The sequence below is a fragment of the Corvus moneduloides genome, chromosome 5 (genome assembly GCF_009650955.1).
Source record: "Corvus moneduloides isolate bCorMon1 chromosome 5, bCorMon1.pri, whole genome shotgun sequence".
Taxonomy (NCBI): Eukaryota; Metazoa; Chordata; class Aves; order Passeriformes; family Corvidae; genus Corvus; species Corvus moneduloides.
The window spans coordinates 74,176,247-74,198,684 of record NC_045480.1 but is presented as its reverse complement, the minus strand read 5'-3'; the positions used below and the strand labels follow the sequence as shown (position 1 = coordinate 74,198,684).

At 49.5% G+C, this 22,438-nt stretch overlaps 1 long non-coding RNA gene across 3 annotated transcripts in view; it reads right to left on the bottom strand.

The window, feature by feature from the left end:
- LOC116444007 overlaps positions 1-22,438 on the bottom strand; it is a 219,130-nt gene that overhangs the window by 44,364 nt on the left and 152,328 nt on the right. For all 3 annotated transcript variants that reach the window (XR_004240148.1, XR_004240146.1, XR_004240147.1), the window contains one exon: positions 11,365-11,479. This is a non-coding gene — a long non-coding RNA (uncharacterized LOC116444007). The remainder of the gene's footprint in view (positions 1-11,364; positions 11,480-22,438) is intronic.

Sequence of the window (22,438 nt, the reverse complement as noted above, 5' to 3'; positions counted from 1 at the left end):
TTTGAGCACACAGCGTGCTGGCCCACCTGAGGGTGCAGGAACAGCCCTAAATTCCTCTCAGGAAAACTGGGCTGTGATAAGCACCTGCCAGCTATGCTGGACTTGAGCACCCAGGTACCTGTACCATCCCTTTCACCGGCTGTCACCTCTGGGCTCCTCAGCCACCACAGCTCCCCCACCTTCTCTATCTCCCCCAGCTGTGCCTGAGATCCCATGCCCTAAAACCACTTTCGAAACTGAGCTGGTTAAACTGCTGGAAGTGTCTGTATGGGTGAACGGAAATCCATTTCACTCCAGTTCATGTCAAATACAGTTTAAATCCCCAAGGGATCTAAGTTACATGAGTATCAGACGTGGTTACAGTAAGTGCCTGTGAGAGTTTCTCCACCAGAGTGGTGGGATACATTACAAAACCAGTTTATACCAGCACTGCCTTGTCTGAATCGCACGTTTCTGCCACTGATACTCTATCTGATCTAGTGCGAGGTGTCCTACGTGCAGCGGCTCACTCAGCCAGGGACTGTGAGGCAAAGCCACCAGTGCAGGTGAGAGAAGAGTGGCTTTAAAGGATGAACAGAAGCACAAAACCACCCTATGCTGACAGGGACACAATGCATTCAGCTGTCAGCTCTGCAGGTAACCAAAAGTGTGTGGTTTGGGGGGGCTCTGGGGAGTACAGAACTGGGATGGAGGGTTTGGACAGCAACTGACAGGGAAGGATGCTTGGCGGCCCATGAGGAATTGTTTGATCTTACCAAGGGCCTCTCCTGAAATGCTTGGCAGGTATGAAGTGAAGCAGAAGAAATGTGGACAAAAATATGCTGCATATTGGTTTGGCTCCGAATGGCACTTGCAGCTTGGCCACATGAAAGGACCTTGCATGTTTACGCCCTGTGAATGCAGATGTGGAGACTTGCTTAGAGAAAACACGGAATGCTGGCCTTGAAATCTTCATTCACATCCAACTTCCAAATGACAAACAAAACACTTAACACTGATAAATTAAGTCAGCAGTGATTCATTAAGACCAGCAGAAACACAAGCCGTGCCACAAACAATTCTCAACTGAAATTTAAAACTTCCTGTATGCAATTTGTGTGTGGCCAGCAGGCCGAGGGAAGGGTCTCCCACTCTCCTTTGCTCATTTCAAGCTAAGTAGCAGCATGTCCTAAGGCGGCCATGCCTGCCCATGGCAGTTCCGAGATGCCTTCAGCCTTGTGCCTCAGCCCAGAATTTGCACGTGCTTCCCAAGAGGAACCTGCCTGTGTTGACCCGGGCCTGGAATCAAGGACACTGGCAGGCTCCAGTGACAAGCACGGTGGCCGCGGTGCACTGCTCCGGTTCCCTCCGTGCGACAGCCAAGCTCCACTGGGCTGTGCCCATCGCCCCTGCCCGCCCTCCCCGTGGCCCGGTCATCTCCGAGGTGTGAGGAGCATCAGCCAGAGCCACGCAGAAAATCACAGGTTCCCGAGTGGCCCTTCACACCCCTCCAAGTGCAAACGCTGCTGCTCTGGGCTCAGGAGCCAGCATTCCATGACACCTCCCTCACATAGGCTCCCATGCCTCGGGAGAGCCGAGCCAGCCCGGTCCCCTCGTGCACCCTGCCTGACAAACTTGCCGCGGCTGTGACCTTGCTGCTGTCCTCTGGCTGCAGCCCCCTCGGGAGGAGGCACGCGGAACGGGGACACCAGCCAGGAGCTGGGCTGCGGGACACGGAGCTAGACACGCACAGGGAGCAGGCACTGTGCATGCATGGCTGGTGACCTGTGGGACTCAGGCTGGCAGCTCCTCCAGGGCCCGGGACTTGGCAGGCTCCGCTCCCAGCCCCTTCTGTGCAGCCACAGGCAGGTGCCAAAACGCTGCCCAGCCTGGATGCACTTCAAAGGGTGAGGGGAAGCTGGAACTGGGCTGCACCAGAGCCTGTGGGCTACCAGGACTGTCTCCCAACACCTCCATCTGCTGTCACCTCACCCCATGGAAGGAACTCGCTTATCACAGCAGCATCAAGTTCACAACCTCTTTCCTACCATTTCAAACTGACTGTTTCTCAGCAGAAGGTGGTAGTGAAGAATCAGAAAAGTTTTAGCAATCTCCTGAGCATGAGGCCTACAGAAAAGGAAAGAAGGCACCCTACCCAGAACTACAGACTCCAATTAGTCACCAAAAACAAGGAACTTCACAGTTGGACACAGAGAGACTGGGGTAAAACACGGCAAATACCTGAAATCAAGGCACATAAATGGCAAAGACTGAATTTGGAGCAAAGAATAAGAACTAGTATATGCTCGACTGAATAAATGAAGCAAGACATGGACAACAAAGAGGGCTGTGTCAGAGACTGAAATAGTTCATGCCTCAAACATTGATATAAAGTTTTAAACTGTATAAAGACCACCCCTCCCTAAGGGATGCCTGATTGGAACTTTGGACTGGAGATTAGATAAATGGAAACCCATGCTTCAATCACTCAGGCCTAGGAAAAATCAAACAAGGCTGGGGGGAAAGGAATGCATCCACAAGGGAACCAAACCCAGAAGCCATGCTAAGAGACTCAACCTCTGGCTGAGTTTGGGGTGGGGGAGACCACAGCCCGCAGAAGCCAGGTTTACACAGACTCCCCCCACAAAATGACAGGGGGGAGGAGGTTTTGGGTGTAGCCTCTGGTCAGAGGCAGTGAACACCCATCCTCCCTAACACAAACTGGCCCAGCTGTGGAACCCCCAACCCCACAGGCCACATCCATGGGACTTACACGTGAGAGGCAGCTGAGAGTGTGTCATAATCCATCAAAGACTCCCTGAAGTGCCCCCCCAGAGGCCTTGCACCACAGGATTGCACTGGATACAACAGATCTGGAGTCTGTTGCAAGAGACTGCCCCCCCACCCCCCGGCGGGGGACGTACCTGGACATTGCCACCTGGCCTGAGCATATATTAACCCATGGGATTCTATGCTTTGGGGGATCTTCACCACCAGGAAGACCAGCTGGAGAGGATCAGCAAGACGCCAGTGGGATCCTCGGAGCAGTGATAGTCTTTTTACTCAGACTCTGTCACTCTCTTTCTGTCCCCCCACCTCTCTTCTATTTCTCTCTCTCTCTCTCTCTCTTTTCCTCTCTCTTTCATATTTACTATCAAATAAAACCCATACTATTGATATTGGCATATGGTCTTGTTTGCATCTTAATTTGGGCAGAGGCATTTCTAAGAACTTTAATGACCGGATCATGATAGGCTGGGACACACACAGAAGTTTTCCAAACGGGGCTTACTAAACCTCCCAGGTGCCTCCATCAACCAGCACAAGCGTCTCCCTCTGTGCCACAAAGCACGGCCAGTTCCCTTCTGTACCCTATGCTGTCTTTCCCTTTTAAGTGTATTTTTTCTAGGCTTTGGCACTATCAATTGGTGCTCCATTTGACAGCTTTGCCCAACAATAGCCTGGACACAAATGAGCTAATTGCACAGTGTGTGTGGGTGTTTAAAAACACAAAATAAAACTCAGACAATGGTTTGCTGCTGAACCAGCTCTTCAGCCAGCACAAATCCACTTCTACGTGAGGGCAATGCACAGCCAGGCACACTCCAGTCACCCAAATCCCAGGAGACACGCTGTTCTGCAGAGGGGACCGTAAGGCTATTACAGACCCATCTCCTCACTGAGGGGGTGCCATGGGAGCACCTGGGGGGGAAGCTGGCACACTCGACACTTGATCCCAGTTTAAGCAACATCCTTCATGACAAAGAATAGTTGCCATTGCAAACTTCCATCACCCAAGCTCCATTCACTTCCCTGCATGCAGGGCGAGGGCTGCTGGCATCGGGAAGTGAGCCGGGCTCCCTAAAACAAGGTGGCTTGCTCTGGGAGGGTTATTGCCAATGTTATTGCCATCCAGGTATAAATATGTACATGGCCCATCATTTTCTTGTAACAAATGGTGAAAGCCACTGCGGTGACAGTGAGGCAGCGCGGGAGCAAGGTGACTTTATCACCTACCCATGACTATGTTTCTCAAGCAGCCTCCTCACCAATCCGGAGCCCTCCGTGATCATTAGTTCCTGCACATGGCAGCAATGAAATTGTCCCTTAAAGTAAATCATTCATGGATTTTTATAATCCGAAATAAAATTTTCTAATATTTTTTTCCTAAGTTTTCCAGGTTTAAGGTTTTAATCTTTTATTATTTATTGTGCAGCAGTTGTGACGGGCATGATGAGCAGCCCGGCGTAAATAGTCATCGGTGGAGGGTCGGTGCCTGACAATGCTGCATTGAATAAATTAATTTCTTTTCTTTTTCTTATTACTCCATGTTTTCTCTGAGGGGAGTTGAATACACCCAGAAAAATGAAAGAGTAAAACAAAACAAACTAAAGCTGCACTTTGGCTTCTGGGTGTTTTCCTGCCTGGTGGCTGAGGCTGCTGATAAATATTCCCTTGAAATGGTACTGAAGGAGAAAATGGCATATAGATATATTTTCCTTTCTTCCTTCACACTCAGAGCATCAAATTCAAAAGACAACAATTTTCTGCTGCTTGAGATGCAGAGTGTTCCTCTATTTCTGCACTCTCCAGGATTTATTGCTCTTTTAAACTACTGCAAACACTATTCAACCTCTGCTACCTTTACCTCTGGTCATTTCCTTTCACCCACCAGAGCCTGAATTACCGCTAATCACAGCAAAACACTGGACATTCTCCTAACTGTAGGCTTAAAAATAAGCCTCTTTCCACAGAAATCGACATAAAATATCTCATTAGACCAACAGCACTACCAGGCACATTCCAGCCTAGAGAACAAAAAAATTTATGTTATGCATCATTTCTTTCTACCTAAATTCTCTGACTCCTGGAACTCTGAGGTGGAACATCCTGATGTGCCTGCAGGACCCACTTCCCTGTGGCACAATAATGCTGTGAATAGAGGACTCTCCAAATTGCACACTACAGGTGACACAGTAATGCCAGGAATTGGGGACTCTCCAAACTGTACACTACAGGTAGCAAAACTATGCTCTGTCTTGTTGGCACAGTAATGCTGCCACTTGTTTTCTCCTGGAAACAACTTCCCCTTTAATTTCCCTCTGCATTCAGACTGTACAATAACACCAGGTACCATTTCCCTATACAAGAATCCTACGGTATTTCAATTAAAATCTCTCATCTTTGGACCATTTTTTTCCTGGACACCCCTCCAGTTCCACTCACAGCCGAGGCGCAAAACCCAATTAGTTATTAATTGAGGCACGTTAAAATTCATTAACTCTGCTTGTGAAGCTGAAGCTATAATTAACTGTCTGCCCAGGCTTTTGTTCTTTCATCTCCAGGTGGAAGGTCCCACAGTTAATAGGATAAGGCAGGATCCCACCTCCTCTCTGTAGCAGACAGCCCAGCTCTGGTGCAATAGAAACGTCCCACTCTAATGCTGTCCTTGCAACTGCTGCCTATCCTGTGCCTCAGGTCAACCGGGGCACATTTGGAAAGAGTGGGAGCATTAAAAAACCTTGTGGAAATATTTTGCAAAAGGCCATTTCCCACAGGCTCACTGTCCTACTGCAGGATGGCCCCAGCACCTTAATGTTTGAGAGGTGCTAAAAACACAGCTCAAGGCAAATCCTGTTTCACACGTGGAGCAGCACCAAGCTGACCTTTACCGTAAAACAAGCATGGGGATTCACGCCCATGTCAGGTCCCTGTGGCAGCCTTGGCTCCGGCAGCTGCACACGCTGCTGCACCTCCACTGGCGTGTGAGGAACACAGCCAAATCTAACCTGCATAAAACTGGCTCTTCCCAACTGGAGCTGCTTTGGGGGGAATTTCATGGACAGCTCAGTGGAAGCGACTTCCCACTTCCGCTACGAACCGTCCTTGGCAGAATGGGAATAATTTGCATTTAACCAGGGATGTGGTGGATTCTGCGTCCATAAGGACCATCAGCAAAGAGAACACGAGGAAATGGTGTAAACCAAGAGGAAAGAGGGATGCCTTGTCCTGGATGTTTTTACACCCCATGGAGCCAGGGCTGTCAGGGGCCAGGGCACGTCAGAGCAGAGGTGATGGAGCCAGAACAGTTTCCACTCCTTTCGCCACGCCTTCCCCCCCCCATTCCCTGTTCCTGCAATGTGCCAGCCTACACATTGGAGCTGGCACCAAGGAAGCTGGCTGGTGCCAGGAAACAAGTCTGGTGCAGATTATTTCCCGGCTGGAGCAGTGAGGGCTCCACAGAGACTCTGAGAGTTGCAGTATGGTTGCTCTCCCCACTCTTGCTGCCCCACGAGTGGACGGGTGCAGCCCTCTGAGAGCAGTATGAGGATCTGGATGAACTGCATGGGTTCCAGGTGCCAACTGGGAGACATTTGGGGAAGGATCACTTTCTCTTCCCAGAGCCAGAGGCAGCAGCAGCAAAGGAAAATGAAACTGGAGATCAGAGAACAGACTGAACAGTCCAATTTCTGCAGTGCCCTGTGTGGGCACTACAATTTGTCAGACCATTCTACCTCACAGAGCACATGGGCACAGACTGTCTATCCCAAAGACATGGCCTTGGAGGGGATGAGCTCCTGCATTCCAGCAGTCCCAGAGCTCCGTTTGGACCCGCCCCGATCCGTCCATCCGGCAGAGCCCCTGGGAGTTCCTGACTCATCCCGCCAACTGACTTGCAGCAGCACCAATCAATTCATGTCCCTGTGTGAGGAAAGCAAACACGGGCCTCTGTGAAAGCCAGGAAAAAAATGGCAGTGACCTTGCCCAATTTCTCACATGGCTCCATATCCATCACACCCATCCCATCCCCATAAGCTGCACAAGGAGCTCTAATGCCAGTATTGATGATGCTGTCAAGCCTTCACAAAAGGTGCCTGACAGCCCCGTGTAAGGCAGAGATACGGGGAGCTCAGGCCATCAATAGCTTCAGAAGTCTCACACAGAAACCTCCACTCAGTGCAAGCACAGACTGCCAACAGCTTCTTCCTCCCTTTCCCTAATCTTGTGAGGATAAATGCCCACAAGAGTCAGCCACCTCGTACTCTGCTACAAATACATTCAATTTCACAAGAGAAACCAAAACCATTAAAGGCCTGTTTCTGCCCAGGAGCACTGGGGGCTGGGACTTTGCCACTCTCCCTTGGAGCAGCAGCTGAACAGGACATAGAGGATGGTGACAATCCACCTGCACCTCCACCTTCCAGGCTGGGAATGCCACCATGGACTCTCACCTGCCATCACTGGGCCTCCTCGCCTGGGTCTGTGAGCTGCCAGGCCCCTCACCCAGCACCTTGACTCTGCCCAAAATGCAGGTGGTTTCATTACTTCATCAAAATATTCATGGCCATGTTTTAAGATCAACATTTGTTTTGCCAGGAGCAATGAATAATGCGAACAGCACCACCTCAAATCGTGACTATTTTACTTAGATCAGAGGCGGAGAGCCACCCGCTGATCCCATGCCAAAACTGAGGGAAAATAAAACGCCTTTGGAGCTCGTGAGAGGGAATAGGTACAAAGGCACAGGGAATGAATGGCTCTGTTTATCAACAAAACGCAGAGTCAATGCAGCCCTGGGTCCCCATACTGCACTGGCCAAAGACCCCTATATCTGCTGTGCCCTCGGAGCCTGTGCCTCCAGAGCTTGGAATGCCTGTTTCTAGGAGAAACAAGTTTCCTGGTTTGCTCCTTTCTGAAAGCAGTGACCCAAAACCTCTATCATTAGTAACAATAATTAAAAGGTGCCATAAGAAGAAGTGTATGGATGGTTGCCACTACAAAGAACAGTCTCATTAATTTAGTACAGATTTTAAACTTGGCTTCATCGGGACATGGCTGTTGAAGGCCATTTAGGACTCAGGGGATACGCTGTGCTTCGGGCTCCCTCAGGACTGTCAGGAAGACAGGAGGCAAAGAAGACCTGGTGGCTGCTGTGTAGTTTTGCCCATGCAGCCAGAGAAAGTATCATTTTGTCGGTCCTTCAGACAAGGAAAAAACATCCTTTCTCTGAACCTTTCTCATCAACACACCCTTAATAGAGCTTTTTTTAGCTGGGACACAGGAATGACCCAACAGCCCTAAGCTAAGTGATAACTCAGGACAGGCACTGGGGAGAAGTTCCTGTGTCCGACAGTGCCCACAAAGCAGAGTTAATAACCAATAATCACAGACCCAGCAGACAGGAAGTACCCAGCAGCCTCTCCAATGGAGCACAGACAGGGAGATAGGAACACAGCTCTAACAGCTGGCTTGGGAATGCTCCCAGAGCCAATTCCTGACATCACACACAACTGGGAAGGCAGATTTGTAATTAAAGTCTACTTTAAGATAAACAGAAAATCCCTGTCATGAATCATGGCTTTTATTACACACATTATGGAGCTATTGGAGCTACCTGATTTCCCTGACTGCCTCTTCCTGGCAGTCCGAGAGCTCCCAAGGATATCTCTGCAGAAGAGCACACAGAGTCAGGAGGAAAAAGCCCTTGGGAAGTACCATGTGCAGGAAACTTCCCAAAAGATGGGGCTGTGGACTCCCCACCCTCCTCACAAGGACCATCAGCTGAGACCAGCAACCACTTAATATTTCCCAGCTACAGAATAGTTGGAGCACGTGGCAGGTGCTTGGAATGACAAGCAAGGCCAAGGCCTGCAAACAAAAGATGTGGGCCACCACGTGGAGGCTTTCTGGGCCACCTCCAGCCTCCTGCAGTCCCTGAAGAAAGCAGCTTTAGAAATCAACATACTAGTATTTTTGCCTCAGAAAAATACTTGCGTCCAAGCACAGTTTTACATTAAGTTGTTCTTACTTATCATGACATTTCTGGGATGCTTTGAGGCGCGTACCCCAAAGAAGGCGGCTGTGCTTTTTATTTCGCATCTGGGAATTGCCTGTGCTCTCCTTTACCAGCTGCACCTTTGTGCTATGTTTGCTTTTCTCCTAATTGAATTCAGAAGAACAAGTTCGGGTCTCTGAACAGAAACCATCCAGAGTGAGGTATCGGGGTTAAATCCACCCTGCACAGTAAAAGCAAATTAATGTAGGCTGATAAAGCATGAGCCTTCAGTTGCCAGGAATCCACTAAAGCCTGCAGAGATTTATTCCTGCACTGCATTTCAAGAACGAGGCCGGCCTGGGTCCCCCCAGCCCAGCCTGGCTCCCTCCAGCTCAGCCCAGCCCAGCCCAACCTCATTGCACACAGGTCTGGATTAGGTTTCTCAGCTAAATGTAAATAAAGGGTTTTCTACTTGCTGCTAACGCTGTACATGGAAATAAATAGCAGTAAGGAATCTTTACTCTAAAAGCAACTTCTGGTGCATGGATTCCTATGTCACCAAAGTAAGACCTGGAAGGCCACCGGTCTTGCAAGCAAGTGCAGATCCCCAACGCTTAAACAGCCAAGTAACAGAGTCCTGTGTTCTACATTACTGCCTGCGATGTTCTTCTTCAGCCTGTTATTATTGTACAGATCTTTACATACCCAAAGATCACCCTCACTTCCAGAATTTCTTCAGACATGGTCTAACCACATCTCCTGTGGCCATGCTTGCCACCAGCCACAGCATCAGGTTCCCACAGGCACCCACGGGCTGTGCTGGGATGAGCCAAGGCACAGCAGCCCCTCCTTGCCCACCTGACCCAGCAGGTACACGGAGCCCAGCATTGCCAGGGGATCTGGCAGCGACCAGCGCTGCCAATTGGACACCTGTAGCTCCAGGACCAGGGAAAAAAATACATGTTTTATGACTAGGATCTAAAGCAAATTTTATTGGGAGCTTTTATGTTGGTAGCTTTGAGTAGTTTTTATAGAGAGGAGTTCTGAAAACTGCCATAAAATTTTGCCTTGGGGGTTATGATTACATTTGTATCTCTCCCAAACTTAGATAAATAAAGACGACAGTTTTTACTGTAGAAGCTTAAAAGGTTAGAGGGGTATTTGGTCTGTGATGAACCTTTTATAGAGATGATGTTGTAAGAATTTATTCTTAAATATCAATAAAAAAATACAACTTAACACTTCTTGATAAAGCTATGGTGATTAGAAGAGCTGTCAAAGAGGTGGCAGCACTGCTGGTGGCTTCCTTCCTGCTCAAATCATGCTTTAGTACATTTTTGGTTGCTGGAAACTATTAACTAATTTGCATTCTGTCAGAGGAAGAGTGTGCTTTCTAAGGACAGTGCTTTGTGGTGTCCCAGTATTTGAGATGAGATTCACCTCACAGCTGATTTTGGGGTAAGCTGATACACCTCCCTTTAGGAGGGACCTTGTACAGTTCTGTCTCTTTATACTTTTGCAAAAGGTAAATGAGACACACCATCTGTTTTAGGCAGCCCAGCCCTGCCCTGAGCTCAGCACACTCAGCTGCCCAACAGCCCGTGCTCAGGCTGTGCCCCTGCCCCACACCTGCCCAGCACTGGGGTACCTCAAGCCTTACCTGCACAATTCCTGTGTGATTCAGCATCTCTGTAACAGCAGCAGGCCTTTCCCAAGAGGCATTTCCCAAGGTCTCCTCTCCCAGACCCCACACCCACAAGGACTGTCAGAAGCCTACAGGGTGTGGGGTCCAAGCCCCCCATGTCACAAAGAGGTCCCAGTTCCAGGAACACTGTGCACTGGTTGAAACAGGCACTGCAGCTGGTCTCGGGGGAGTGAGGCACACACAACATTACACACTGATGTTCAAACACACACCACCTTGTGTGAAAGTGAATGCTTGAACACTGGAAACAAGGACTGTTGAACTTGCTCTCCCTCCATCAAGCACAGCCATATCAGGGTTTTAAATTTCAACAAAAAGTAGTGATAATCTTATTTGTTTCAGACTGGCTGACTAATAAGTGAGGAGAACTCCCTCAAAGCCTTCAGCGGAGCAGCTCTTGGCCAAGTGCAGCGTGGGCAGATTGAACCCTGCGCGAAGTCTCTATCAAATCAGGTGGTCTTGAACACACATCCGAACAAAACCTTCGCCCACAAATATCTTAACTGAAACAAACTGGACACCATCAGTAATAAATTACACACATTGTGACAAGTGTTCACAGTGAACCAGTGCTCTGCATAACTGGCAACAGACACAAAGTAAAACGGAAATCACAGCATCCAAAAGGCGGTAACAAAGGCACGTGCACAGAAACAAGCTGCTTTATTTTTTTTTAAACCCCCTCCCTCTTACCTTAATTTCTTCAGTCCAACACTGCTCAAACAGGATCACTGTTCTGTTCCAGCCATGAGAAGAAAGGTGGATGTCCCGGAACACATTTGGAATCACAGTGTTTGCATCTGTTTGTGTGCTTCAAGTCAGTGTTAACGTGTGTTTGTGTGCTTAGGTGTTAATCTGTTTTTCCATGTGTTTAATGTGTAAGTAAGACTGGAACATCTCCTACCTTAGCCATCACCTCCTGCTGTGCCTCATGGTTGTCACCTGACAGGTCACAAGGTGGCTGTGCCGGGTCACCGGAGGTCCAGAGGAGACAGCTGGGCCACAAGGCACTGCAATGCCTGCAAAAGGATGGTGCAGGGTTAGCCAAGCCACATGAAAGTGCTTAAACATTTCACGATCAAAAATCTTTCATTCAGCACATGCCTGAGCCCCAAAGACACAAGTTAAACATGTGCTGAAGCACCTTGGTCAAACAATAAACATTCCCCAATTCACTTGTACCCACAGAGGACGGGTACCCCAGAAATGCACAGCCACCCCCAAAGCCAGGCACTTCCCAGCAATTAGAGGTTGACCAGCCGCACACAGAGTGAGGGGTAAAAAGCAAATGTTGCCATCTCAAAGCTCAGGAGAACTCATGAAAAATGTTTGCATCCATTATTACCTGGGGACTTAAAGATACATGGTTTTATTAAGAACGTGTGTCTTCAGTGTTTCTGGGTGAAGGAAAGAAGCTTAAATCATAATGTAATCTATTTGTTATGAATTGTCTCTTTAGGTCTTGCTACAGCTATTACTACTTAATTGTGTCCATGTAAGGCTTAAAAACGTCACTGACAATGACACAGAGTTTCATCCCAAGCCAAAATAAAAGAAATCCAGTAATTCAAGGGAGGTCTTTGTGTTGTTTTAAAGCAGAGCTGGCTGGTAGGACTCGAGCCTGTCCTCAGCTGAGGACTGCTCGGCTCTGCAGGCTGTGTGGTTGCTGGAAGTGCTGCCTGGCCCTTGACACTCTCCCCCAGACTCCCAGCTTCCTGCAGGCTGATCATCAGCTATTCCAGTAACTCCTGCAGGCACTCCAAACAGCACGTTTCACATCCTCTGCCTGGCTCCGAGGACTGCAGCAGGTGGATATTGCCCACGGGTGAACAAGGTTTCAGAGGCAGCGGAACGTCGCCGGCAGCTGGAGGCTGAAGGCAACAAGCCCGATCAAAGGAGCTGCTGTTACCTGAGGCCATCCCAGCACTGCCCCTCCGGAGAGACGCTGTGTGTTTGCTGTGCTCACAGTGTTCCTTGGGATGCTGGGGACTGTCTGTGCATGGGGCTTGGGGGGGCTGCCCCAGCACCTGGGCCCCCGGCTCTCCGGGGTGAAAACCAGGAGCCACGGTGGTGCAGGAGGGAGGGACGCAGCCTTCATCACCCCAGCGCACAGGGGAAGGGGAGGCACTGTCATCATTCTGCTGGGGATGTGCCCAGCAACAGAGAACTGAGAAATGCCAAACAGAACAAGCCAGCTGAAGCAGGAAGCCTCCAGAACACCTTCACTCAGTTTTGTGTTCTTTCCTTTCTCTTTCTTAAATAAAAATGTTCTGCTTGCCCCAGGCTTTACAGTGCTGTGCTGGTGGGCAGCACCCTAAGCCCAGCCCTTGGATGGGATGAGCAGAGACTCCACACGACATGAGGCTCCAGTCCCAGCACCAGCTGTGTGCAGCCCGGTTCCAGAGCCCCAGTTCAGGGATGTGCAGGCTCAGGACACCAACAGAGGCATTTGGATACCACATGCCTTGTTTATCACAATTCTGGCAGAAGTGTTCGTGCTCCACGTGGGTAGGACACCGAGGAACGTCTTGGAGGAGGTGGGGGGGTTCAGGGAGCCCCCAAGCCCCTTTGCTCCTTACCACCATCCCTGTCTCTCTATTTTCCTGCTCATGGTCACACAAAGAATAAGGAGGGGTTACCAGAGGGCCGCCTTACCCCCATAGGCCATGCACACAGGATGAGGATAGCTTCAGGATGGAATTTTTGCCAGCATGTATCTTTTTGCTGTTGTTACAGGTTGGCATCTCCTCAGAGCAGTGAGAGAGAGCCAAGTTTATTACTACCCGAGTTTATAATTTACAACCTGTGCGATTGAAGGCTGAAAACACAGCAATTTTGCAGGGTAATTCTGGGAAGTAACCATCCTGCAGCACCAATTATTAAAACCACTTGCACACAATAAAGCTATAAAGATTAAAAATATAGTACACTTGTCATTAACTATGGATGAAGTCATGTAATATGTATTATAGAGCAGCACAGGGCCAGCCGCGCACTATGGCACAGCCCTGCCGAGGAGCCCAAACCCCAGTCCCAGACCAGCACGCGTTTTGTCAGAGCCCAGGAACAAGTTTGTCATGCAAAATAAACACAGATGTTCCAGCAGTGACTGCAGCTCCCAGGCAGGGCCAGACAAAGCAAGGGCTTTGGGAAGCAGGGCTCTGGGTGCTCGCCTGCCACTCCACACACACCACGGCATCGGCGGAGCTGTGAATCACATAGAGGGCACATCCTGCTCTTGGGCCTCGTCTGCTCTGCTCTTCACTCTATTTGTCCCTGGATATTCTGTTCTGAAACACACTCAAATTGGCCCCACATACTCTTGGGCCTGGCATGCCTCGGTGACACAGGCGCTCCATGTATGTCTCAATCAATGTTTCCAAAAGGCCCCAATTTATCAGCACCTCAGGCCCACTTTGCTGTGTCATTGCAATTGTTTCCTGACTCCCCTCACTCTGTTCCCCACAGAAATGAATAATTTTCCCTCCTTCCACACACAGGAACATGCCTCAGTTCTTCTAAGTACAGCACATGCAGGTCCCTGGAATGCTCTGCAGGTACACACACACCTGCACAAGCACACGCACGCACACTATGGCACCTCTCAACTTTACACCCTGTTTTAATATTTTCCTAGAGAAAAATATAGTTAGTATTTCCTGGTAGAGAAAATACTTATGTTGGCCAGATCAAAGATCAACTGAAGCCATAGGGGGGAAAAAAAAAGGGGGTTAATTCTGCTGGAGGATGAACAAGGTGATTCCCCTCCGCAGACCCGCATGGGGCAAATAAACCACCAACCACAGAGGAGACTCCCCTAAACCAAGCAACAGCTAGAATTTCCAGCATACTGAGTTGTGAATTTGCCTGGAAATTTGCACAAATCAGCCATAGATAAGGGAAGGAGAAAAACAGAAAAGTTCACTGAGTAACTTCAAAATGGTAGCTGGGTGTGTGACACCTGGGACACTTGTGAAGATTTATTCTAAATAGATTAAAAGGTTAAATTTGTGACGTAAATTACTGACAGAGTATTCTTCTCCCAGCCCCACTCCAAGCTGTGAGCCTGAAACACTGGATAATGCATTTCCAGTATGTCTGAACTGGGCACAGATAACCCATTCCCAGAATTTCTGAGCGGGGCTGCCTGGTTCATTTGCCACTGCAGACCTCCTTAGGTGCCATTAAGAGCCGTGCTCATACCTGGGCACCGCAGCAGAGGACATTTGTTGGTACCAGGCAGAGTAGGGGCAAGATTCAAAGCTGCTCCAGCTTCACACAACCTGTGTGCACCTGGCACTGCAGCATGCGTCACGTGGGAGGAAGGGGCACAGCAGGGGAGAATGCTCATGGCAAGTGTGAAAGCAGCACCAAGGCAGGAAGGAGGCACCAGCATGGCTGGGGCTTTTGTCTCACTGATCTAAGATGGTCTTTGTGACGTTCTGGCCTTGGTGGCCAGGAGAATCCCACTGGGGACTGGGGCTGGCAGAGCTGTGACACACAGATGCCTGAGTCAAGCACAGACTCGGGGCTGCCTGCGGCCTCTCCTCTCACATCACTAAGGCCCTATCATCCAAACCCTGCCGTGCCCAATTACCCACAACTTCCAACCAAAAGCATGTCCTGGCTATGCTCTGCACATGCCAGCACAGGCACTATGCTCCACCAGGCTGGATTCTCAGCTGAGGCACCCCTCAGTTAATCAACTCAACTCTGCCCAGCAGTTTTACAGCAGCTGCCAATGTGGATTCTTGGTTTTGTTATAATCCTACAGATATGCACCCTGGACTGGCTCCTGATGGTCCCTGCAGCTTTGCAGTGGCCCCTGAAAGGGGAAAAGGGCAGAGCCAGGTCCCTGGCCATATCCATAAGTGAGCACCAGCCCCATCTGACCCATGTGAGGCCACATGGGAGGACGTCACCTCTCCTGCTCCTGGGGAAAGCCAGCCAGAGTCCAAACAACTGATCCTGATTCCAGGAGGCACAAGACTGCTTCCATTTTCTCCTCAGAGAGAAATCTGCAGCCAGCAGCTTGGTTTTGAGCCAGAGCCATACATATGGATGAAATGGGGTCATCTCTCATTCCCAGGAATTCAACATTCGTGCCCAGATGTTTCAGCTGGACTGATCCCAGTGTGTGCTGTACTGGTGAGGGTAGAACTGGATCTCTTAAACCATGGAAGAAACAGGAAGAGTAAAAGAAAAAAAACAAAACCAACCAAACAAAAAGAATTGGGTCGGAACAGTATTTCTGGTCTTTTCCGGCACTGTCAGGCAGAGTAATCTGGAACCCACAGTGTTAACGAGTGTAAGCTGCTTCGACAAGGGAATATATACTGTTAAATCTTGGGAGTTATTTAAAATGCCAGTGAGTATAATAGCAGTGCTCTGAAATAACCATTTCATCTGCCTACATTACTCTAAAATTAATGAATAATGAAGCGATGCCCTTCACATTCTCTTCCCTTTCCATTCCAAGATATATTGATCAGATGACATTTATTTAAGTTTGGGATAATGTATTAATTTCAAGATAATTATTCAATATACTTTTGTCACTGTTGATATGCTTCAATGTCATACAGGGGCCAGGGGATGAATAAACTGTTATCTGACATTGCTGGACAGGGTGCTAGGAATAAATGCAATCTTTCTCCTTGAGAACCACTGCCTTAGTTTTCCCTTTTCTTTTCCCCCCTTGGTGGGGAGGAAAGACGTTCTGATGGAGGAGAGCCAGGCGAGATGGATACGGAGGGTGGAGGGAGAGGGAGCACTGTGGGCTGAACTGCTCTTTCCTTGTCACCGGGGTCAGCCTGACGCTCAGCAGAGCTGACAGAGCCCATCCTTAGTGGATGCCACTGCAATATTAACACTCATTTGGAGCAGATGTGGCTAAAAGCATGAAACATTGAACAAACAGCTGCCACGGATCCAGTGCCATTGCAGGAGCACTTATGGTCCATTAATGCTGCGTTCCCAGGGCTGGGAGGGCAGACCTGCTCCCCTCAGTGCTGTGGCTCCTGTGGCCCACCTGGCCCTGCCCTCCTCCCACACAACAGCAGCACTTGCCTCTGGATTTATTCCCACACTGAAATGGTAACTTTTTTCCTTTTTTAATCTCCAGTCTTTATATGCCCCTCCACATATCACACAGGAGACAAGCAGCCAAAGGAGACAGTAAAGCCTTAAAAGCCCCAGCTCAGCTTGGGAGAGTTCCCCTGTAAATCTGGGCTGATTTGGGAAGCAGCGGGGGCAGGGGGGGTATGGAGAGCCCAGGTCTCAGCTCAGGGGCATGGAGCAGACAAACAACATGAAACCTGCCCGCACAGATATCCGCAGAGAAAAGGAAACACAGCAAGCAAGGCATGAGCCAGGCTGTCCCCTTGGATTTCAGCTGAACACTAAAACTGAATCCAGCCAGGCCATCAGCACATCCCTAGAGCCCAAAGCTGAGCACAGCAGTGATGGTGCTCTCAGTCAGCCCAACAGCAACTCCTGACACCAGCCAGGGGACAGGGTTGGACACAGAGCTAGAGCTCACCAGCCATGAGAGGAGCATGGGACAACACAGAGCTGGAGCTCACCAGCCAGGGATGCATCAGGCTGCTCTGGCTCTTGGCGAGCTTCTCACATATCCACCATTTTGGCCTATGATGGATTTCTAAACCATTCCCTTTAAGGCAGCCGCTCTTCACCTGTTACTGACCTAAGCTCTCCTCCCAAAATAATGTCAGGTAGTAAAAGGAAGTTGAGCCTGCTGAGGTAAACGCTATTAATCTACTATTATTTACCATAAAGCACCATTAACCAGAAGTCCTCCTTGAACAGGTAAAGGAGTACCTGGTTCTATCCTGTTTAAAAACTAACTCCTGAATAGGGCAAACAGCAAGGGGTGCAGAGAGAGCAAGAGATGTGGGCATATCTGTACCTTTAGTACTACTGTGGATAGAATGGCTTACCAAGAGGCAGATAACACAAGGACATGGAGAGCCAGGACCCCCATCACTGTCACCTCTTCATTCCATACCCTCCACCTTGCATGTGGGTCACCAGCACACCAACTGTGACCTTACTGAATGGCATGTGGTACCCCAAGCCACGCAGAAAGGACAGTTCCAGCGCCTGCAGGTCGCCAGCAGCTTACCTGAGATACACTTGCCATTGTAACTATTTTGCAGCTAAGCCAGCTGCCCTATTTCCCCCCAGCACCAGGATCTTCTCTTCAGGTTTTCCAAAGGCACAGCAGCCCCTGGGACTTGTGAGCCCATGGGCACAGGCGGACACAGGACTCAGGTTCCTAATGCCACGCAACCTCTTCTGCCAGCACAGGAATTCACTCCTGGCTCTGCAGTCTGTGCTGCTGCCAGCTGACAGGGACTCCCAGCGCTTCCTCTTGCTTGTTCCAGTTTTCCAAAGGCCCCTTCAGCTAGCTGAACCTGCCTTTAATTTTAATTGCCCTTTAATGCCTACAGTTGTCTAAGCCACAATGGTAACAAAAACCCCAACCCAAATCAGTGAAAAAAGGACCAATATTCAGGGGAAAGTCTTGTGCTGTCAGGTAAGTGAGGTACCCTGAGAGCACTGTGGGACAGAGGTTACACTGACACACCAAAGAGCATGTCCTCCCTCAGCACCAGCCACAGGTGCTACAGCAGCATACTGAAGTACCACTGCCATCATTAGTGACATGACAGACTGCCCTCCATTAATGCAGCTGATGGTCAGGCTTGCCCTCTGCTCCCAGTCCTTCCACCTCTCAAGTGTGTTCCTGATCCCCGGACTCCAGGAGGCACAGCCCATAAATCACACTGCCAGCAGTTCCTCCTCAAAGGGAGAAAATCCCATGCTCAACTTCCTTTTGGAAGAGATGCTCAGAAATTATTTTGGGAGATATTTGCAAAACGCCTGTGACTTAGGCAGTCAGTGAGAGGTGTATTTTCAATTCGCAAAAAGCTTTTGCACATGTCACTATGGATACATATGGCTAATTAACAATGCATTGGATTGGACAGCCACAGGAACACATCATTCCCAAACCATCCTGAAGAGAAGGCCAGGAAGTTTGCATCCAGTTTATGCTATATTTCAACAGGAAACAAGAGAGCTGCTCCTCAAGACTCCTGCAGATGCTGCTGGGTTTGCTTCCGGTTTCCAGGACCACAGTGACACTCCAAAAGGCAGCCGCCCAAGCCAGCCCCATCCCACCCTCCATGTCTGCACTTCCCATCAGGTTCACACAAATTCCATGCCCCCTGCCCTATGACTGTGGGAGTGAAGCCCTGCACTGGCCTGTCCTGCGCAGCAACAGAGACACCCCGAAGCACATGAGTTTAGTTTAGTGATGGATGTCCACCTTCTGGCAACAAGTTCTTCACTACAGCCCTCCTTTCTCCTCTTCAAATCCCACATGGAACCTGTCCCAACTTTTTCAGTTGCCTTCGGGTAAACAGGTGGATTCTTCACACCTTCCTTTGCAGTGACAAAACAATGGAAAAGCCACACAAGCACAGCAACACCCCCAAAGCCTGCACTCAGGAACGTGGCTTTCATGTTTGCTCCTTCCAAGGGTTTGTCTTTAGCCTCTGAATGAAGGAAAGAAAAGCTGCACGATAAGGCAGGTTATTCTGATTGCATCTGACAGTGTTGAAGTGCACCCCTTGCTCCTCAAGAGACTCAGATCCCCTGGCTAGCAGGACTTGGAGCTGCAGAGAATTACCCTGTCACATGCAGCCCAGTGCTCCGGGCTGGCACTGACGGTGCAGTGCCAATGACTGGAGCAGAGCAGCAGGGCTCGGCAACTCATAACCAATCCAGCCCCTCTTCTCCCAGCACTGCTCCCTGTAATCCCAGCAACAGCCTCCTGCACCCACCCTGCCTCAGCAACTCCATCACTTACTAAAATACAGATGCAAGGCCATAGATAAAGAGCAGGGATCCCCAAAAGGGTACACGAAAACTCATCAGGAGTCTGCCGGCTCCTGCACTCACTGCGGGCACGGAAGTGGCTGCACTTCCACTGTGAACTGAGGCTACATCGGAGAGAATCCCCCAGCGAAAGGTCAGTGACTAATCCACTGAGCTGTAGCACAGTGTATCACTCACTCTGCCTTGGAATGACACATGGAGACACAGGGGAAAAAGAGACAGAAAATCCATCCTCGTAGAAATAACACCTCTGGCCACTGGCTATGGAAAGTGCATTTCTGAAAGCCTCAAACCATTCTCAAATGATTGAGATAAGCAGGGGAGGCAGTGAAAGCTGAGCCCCCGCGAGGGTGAAGCAGAGAGGTGAGGGAAAAGCATCATGTGACTATATTCGGTCACTGGCAGCTTCACAGTGATGTCCAACTCCTCTAATGGCCAATTCCTTTAATGGGAAATACTGAGCAGGATGGAAAATGTGCGTGGACAAAGTGCAAAGGCACAAATTTTAGCAGATCATCTATCCTGCAGATGCTCCCAGGACTCCCAGGCTGGCCAGCCCCTGTCTCTGCTGACCAGAACCGGAGAGAGCACCCTGCTTTGCCTACCTGCAGAAATCCGTTTAGCGTTTTCTGCTCAGGAAGCGGCACTGGAAATCCTAGAGGAGCTCCATGTTCCCACTGCAGAGCACACAGCCCAGCTCACTGCCTTGGGGCAGCCTGACCAACGCGTGGGCACGCTTGGCTCCTCTGGCCTTCATCAGGACTTCATTCAATTCTATTCTACCCTAGAAACAAGCCCTGCATGCTTTGAACATGTTTCAGACCAAACACAAATATCCAAGCCGGAGCAATTTGCCTCTCTCTGCTGTAACCAGGTTCCCTGGCAGAGCTGCTGTGGCACCCTGGGCTTCACCTGCCCCACGAGTTCAAACGCTGCAGTAACAACCAGCAGCATATTCCATACACAGGACAAGCAAATGAGGGAATATTTAACCAGTGCTCCTCCTCTGTCCCACAATTGGATGTGTCAGTTGTTAAATTGCATGCATTTTCCAGCACTGCAGCTCCTGTTTGAAAGGCCATAACATAGTCCCCATTTCCACTGCAAATTGCTTCGTAAATGGGAAGTTAAAGGATAACGTTACATTTCCCATTGCAATTAGGCAGGGCTCCTGACAGACAGGGATAATGTGTTCCACATACAGGTTGTTACTTACTAGGGAGGAAGCTGGGAAGGTCTGTGCTTTCACAAGCCACTGGATACCAATAAACCTGGGACCAAGTGCTGGAGGCCCTGGCGTGTTCGTGTTTCTCCCACAGACCCAGGGAGGGACTCCTCTGAAGGGACTGACCCCACCCCAACTCCACGCAGCAGCAAATCCCCATCCAAGCCCTGGCCAGAGCCTCACACCCTTGCTCACAATTCACCAGGAGGAGGGAAAGTATCTGAGTCCCGCACACGCTGACAGGTAAGTTTCTAGGTGAGCTAACCGTGATTAGATCTGACTGAGGTCCAACTTCATTTCTCAACCAGGCTGTGATCTTTATTTACCTGGATGCTTTGCTGCTGCTGTCAGGTGTAATAACTCTGCACTGGGCTTCTCTAAGTCACCAACAGAGGAATAATTGAAAGGGAGGTTTTGTGGGACCTGCTGGAGCAGCCACGATGCACAGCTCCATCCCCTGGCCTTTACCTCTACGCATCTTAGAACAGCCTTTAGTTGCAGTCTCTATACACAGATTACAGGGGTGAAGGACGTTTCAGATTTAGCAGCACCTCACCAGCAGACTCCTTTTGGGGGTCAACAGGAATTACTGATCAAAATGTGGCTCACCCCTGTGTGCCAGATGCTCATGCAGCTCCTGCTCCTGTCACAAGGGAGGATGACCACAGACTCATCCACCATGGGAGGTTCCCCCCAAAGGCAGGGGAAACAGCCATCCTCTCTCCTTTTGGGATGGCAAATCCCCCCAGCCATGGAGCGCTCCAGTAGTGTTTGTAGGTGGCACAGCTCTGGCATTTGGGACATTAAGGACATTACTTGGCCCATCAGGCACTGCTACAGCAATAAACTGCACAAAACCAGCAAGTCAGAGGAGCACAGGAAACGTGTTTTCCACACTACCTGTCTGGTTCTGCTGGAGATAGGATTACAAATTACATAAATGCTCTGCCTGACTAAAAGCAACCAAAATTATTTTTGTGGAGAAGAGAGGTAGAGGAGGAACTGAAATGTTAATGCTTAAAACTTAAGGACCATTCTTTTCCTTCCAGCCATTTTTATATATCAGATCACTTCAGAGCCCTACCAGCCTGCATTTAATTTGTGAAAAAAAGGAAATCCCACAAGTTATTGTGCTGATTTAGTTAAGTGCAAAGTGTGGTAAGAAGAGCTGAAGTGTTGTTTGAGCACAGGTCAAGTCAAAGCAACAAAGAAAAGATTAGGCACTTGCCTAAATAATCTGTGCAATTTGCAGGGATGAATTAAATGATCCTCTGCAAGAGCGGAAGCAGAATTGAGGATACAGAGGCTGGGCTTTCTTTTCCATTTTTAAGGCCCTCTTTAAAAAACAAAGCTACCGTGCCCTATGGAAAGACCACCTGGCTGCCTGCAGGTGTGTGACAAGTCTCACACTGTGCTGCCCTGTGCAGAAAGGTTTACAGCCCTCTGGCCTTTTCCGGTGAGCTGGGCACGGGGAGCAGGAGCAGTGCCAGGTGGGCACATCTGTGTGGGACAAATAATCAGTTGGGTGCTCGGTGTGTGACTCCTCATAAAATCCAGTGCTGGAACAGCTCACACTGCTCCCACCTCCACCCCCCTCTTCTGCATCTCATTGGCATTTGAGAACGTTAATTGACTCATTATTTAAATTCCTGTTCAAGGGAGGAAGCTGATTAAGGCAGGCAGATGCAGGATCTCCAGACGGCGTTGTTGTCCCGGCAGTTTACCCGAGTTATTACAATGCTTAGGAGGTAATGGGCAGGAGAAGCGGGAATGAGGCCTGCGGAGGGGGGGTCCTCGCAGGATGGGCTTTAACCCACAGTGACACAGC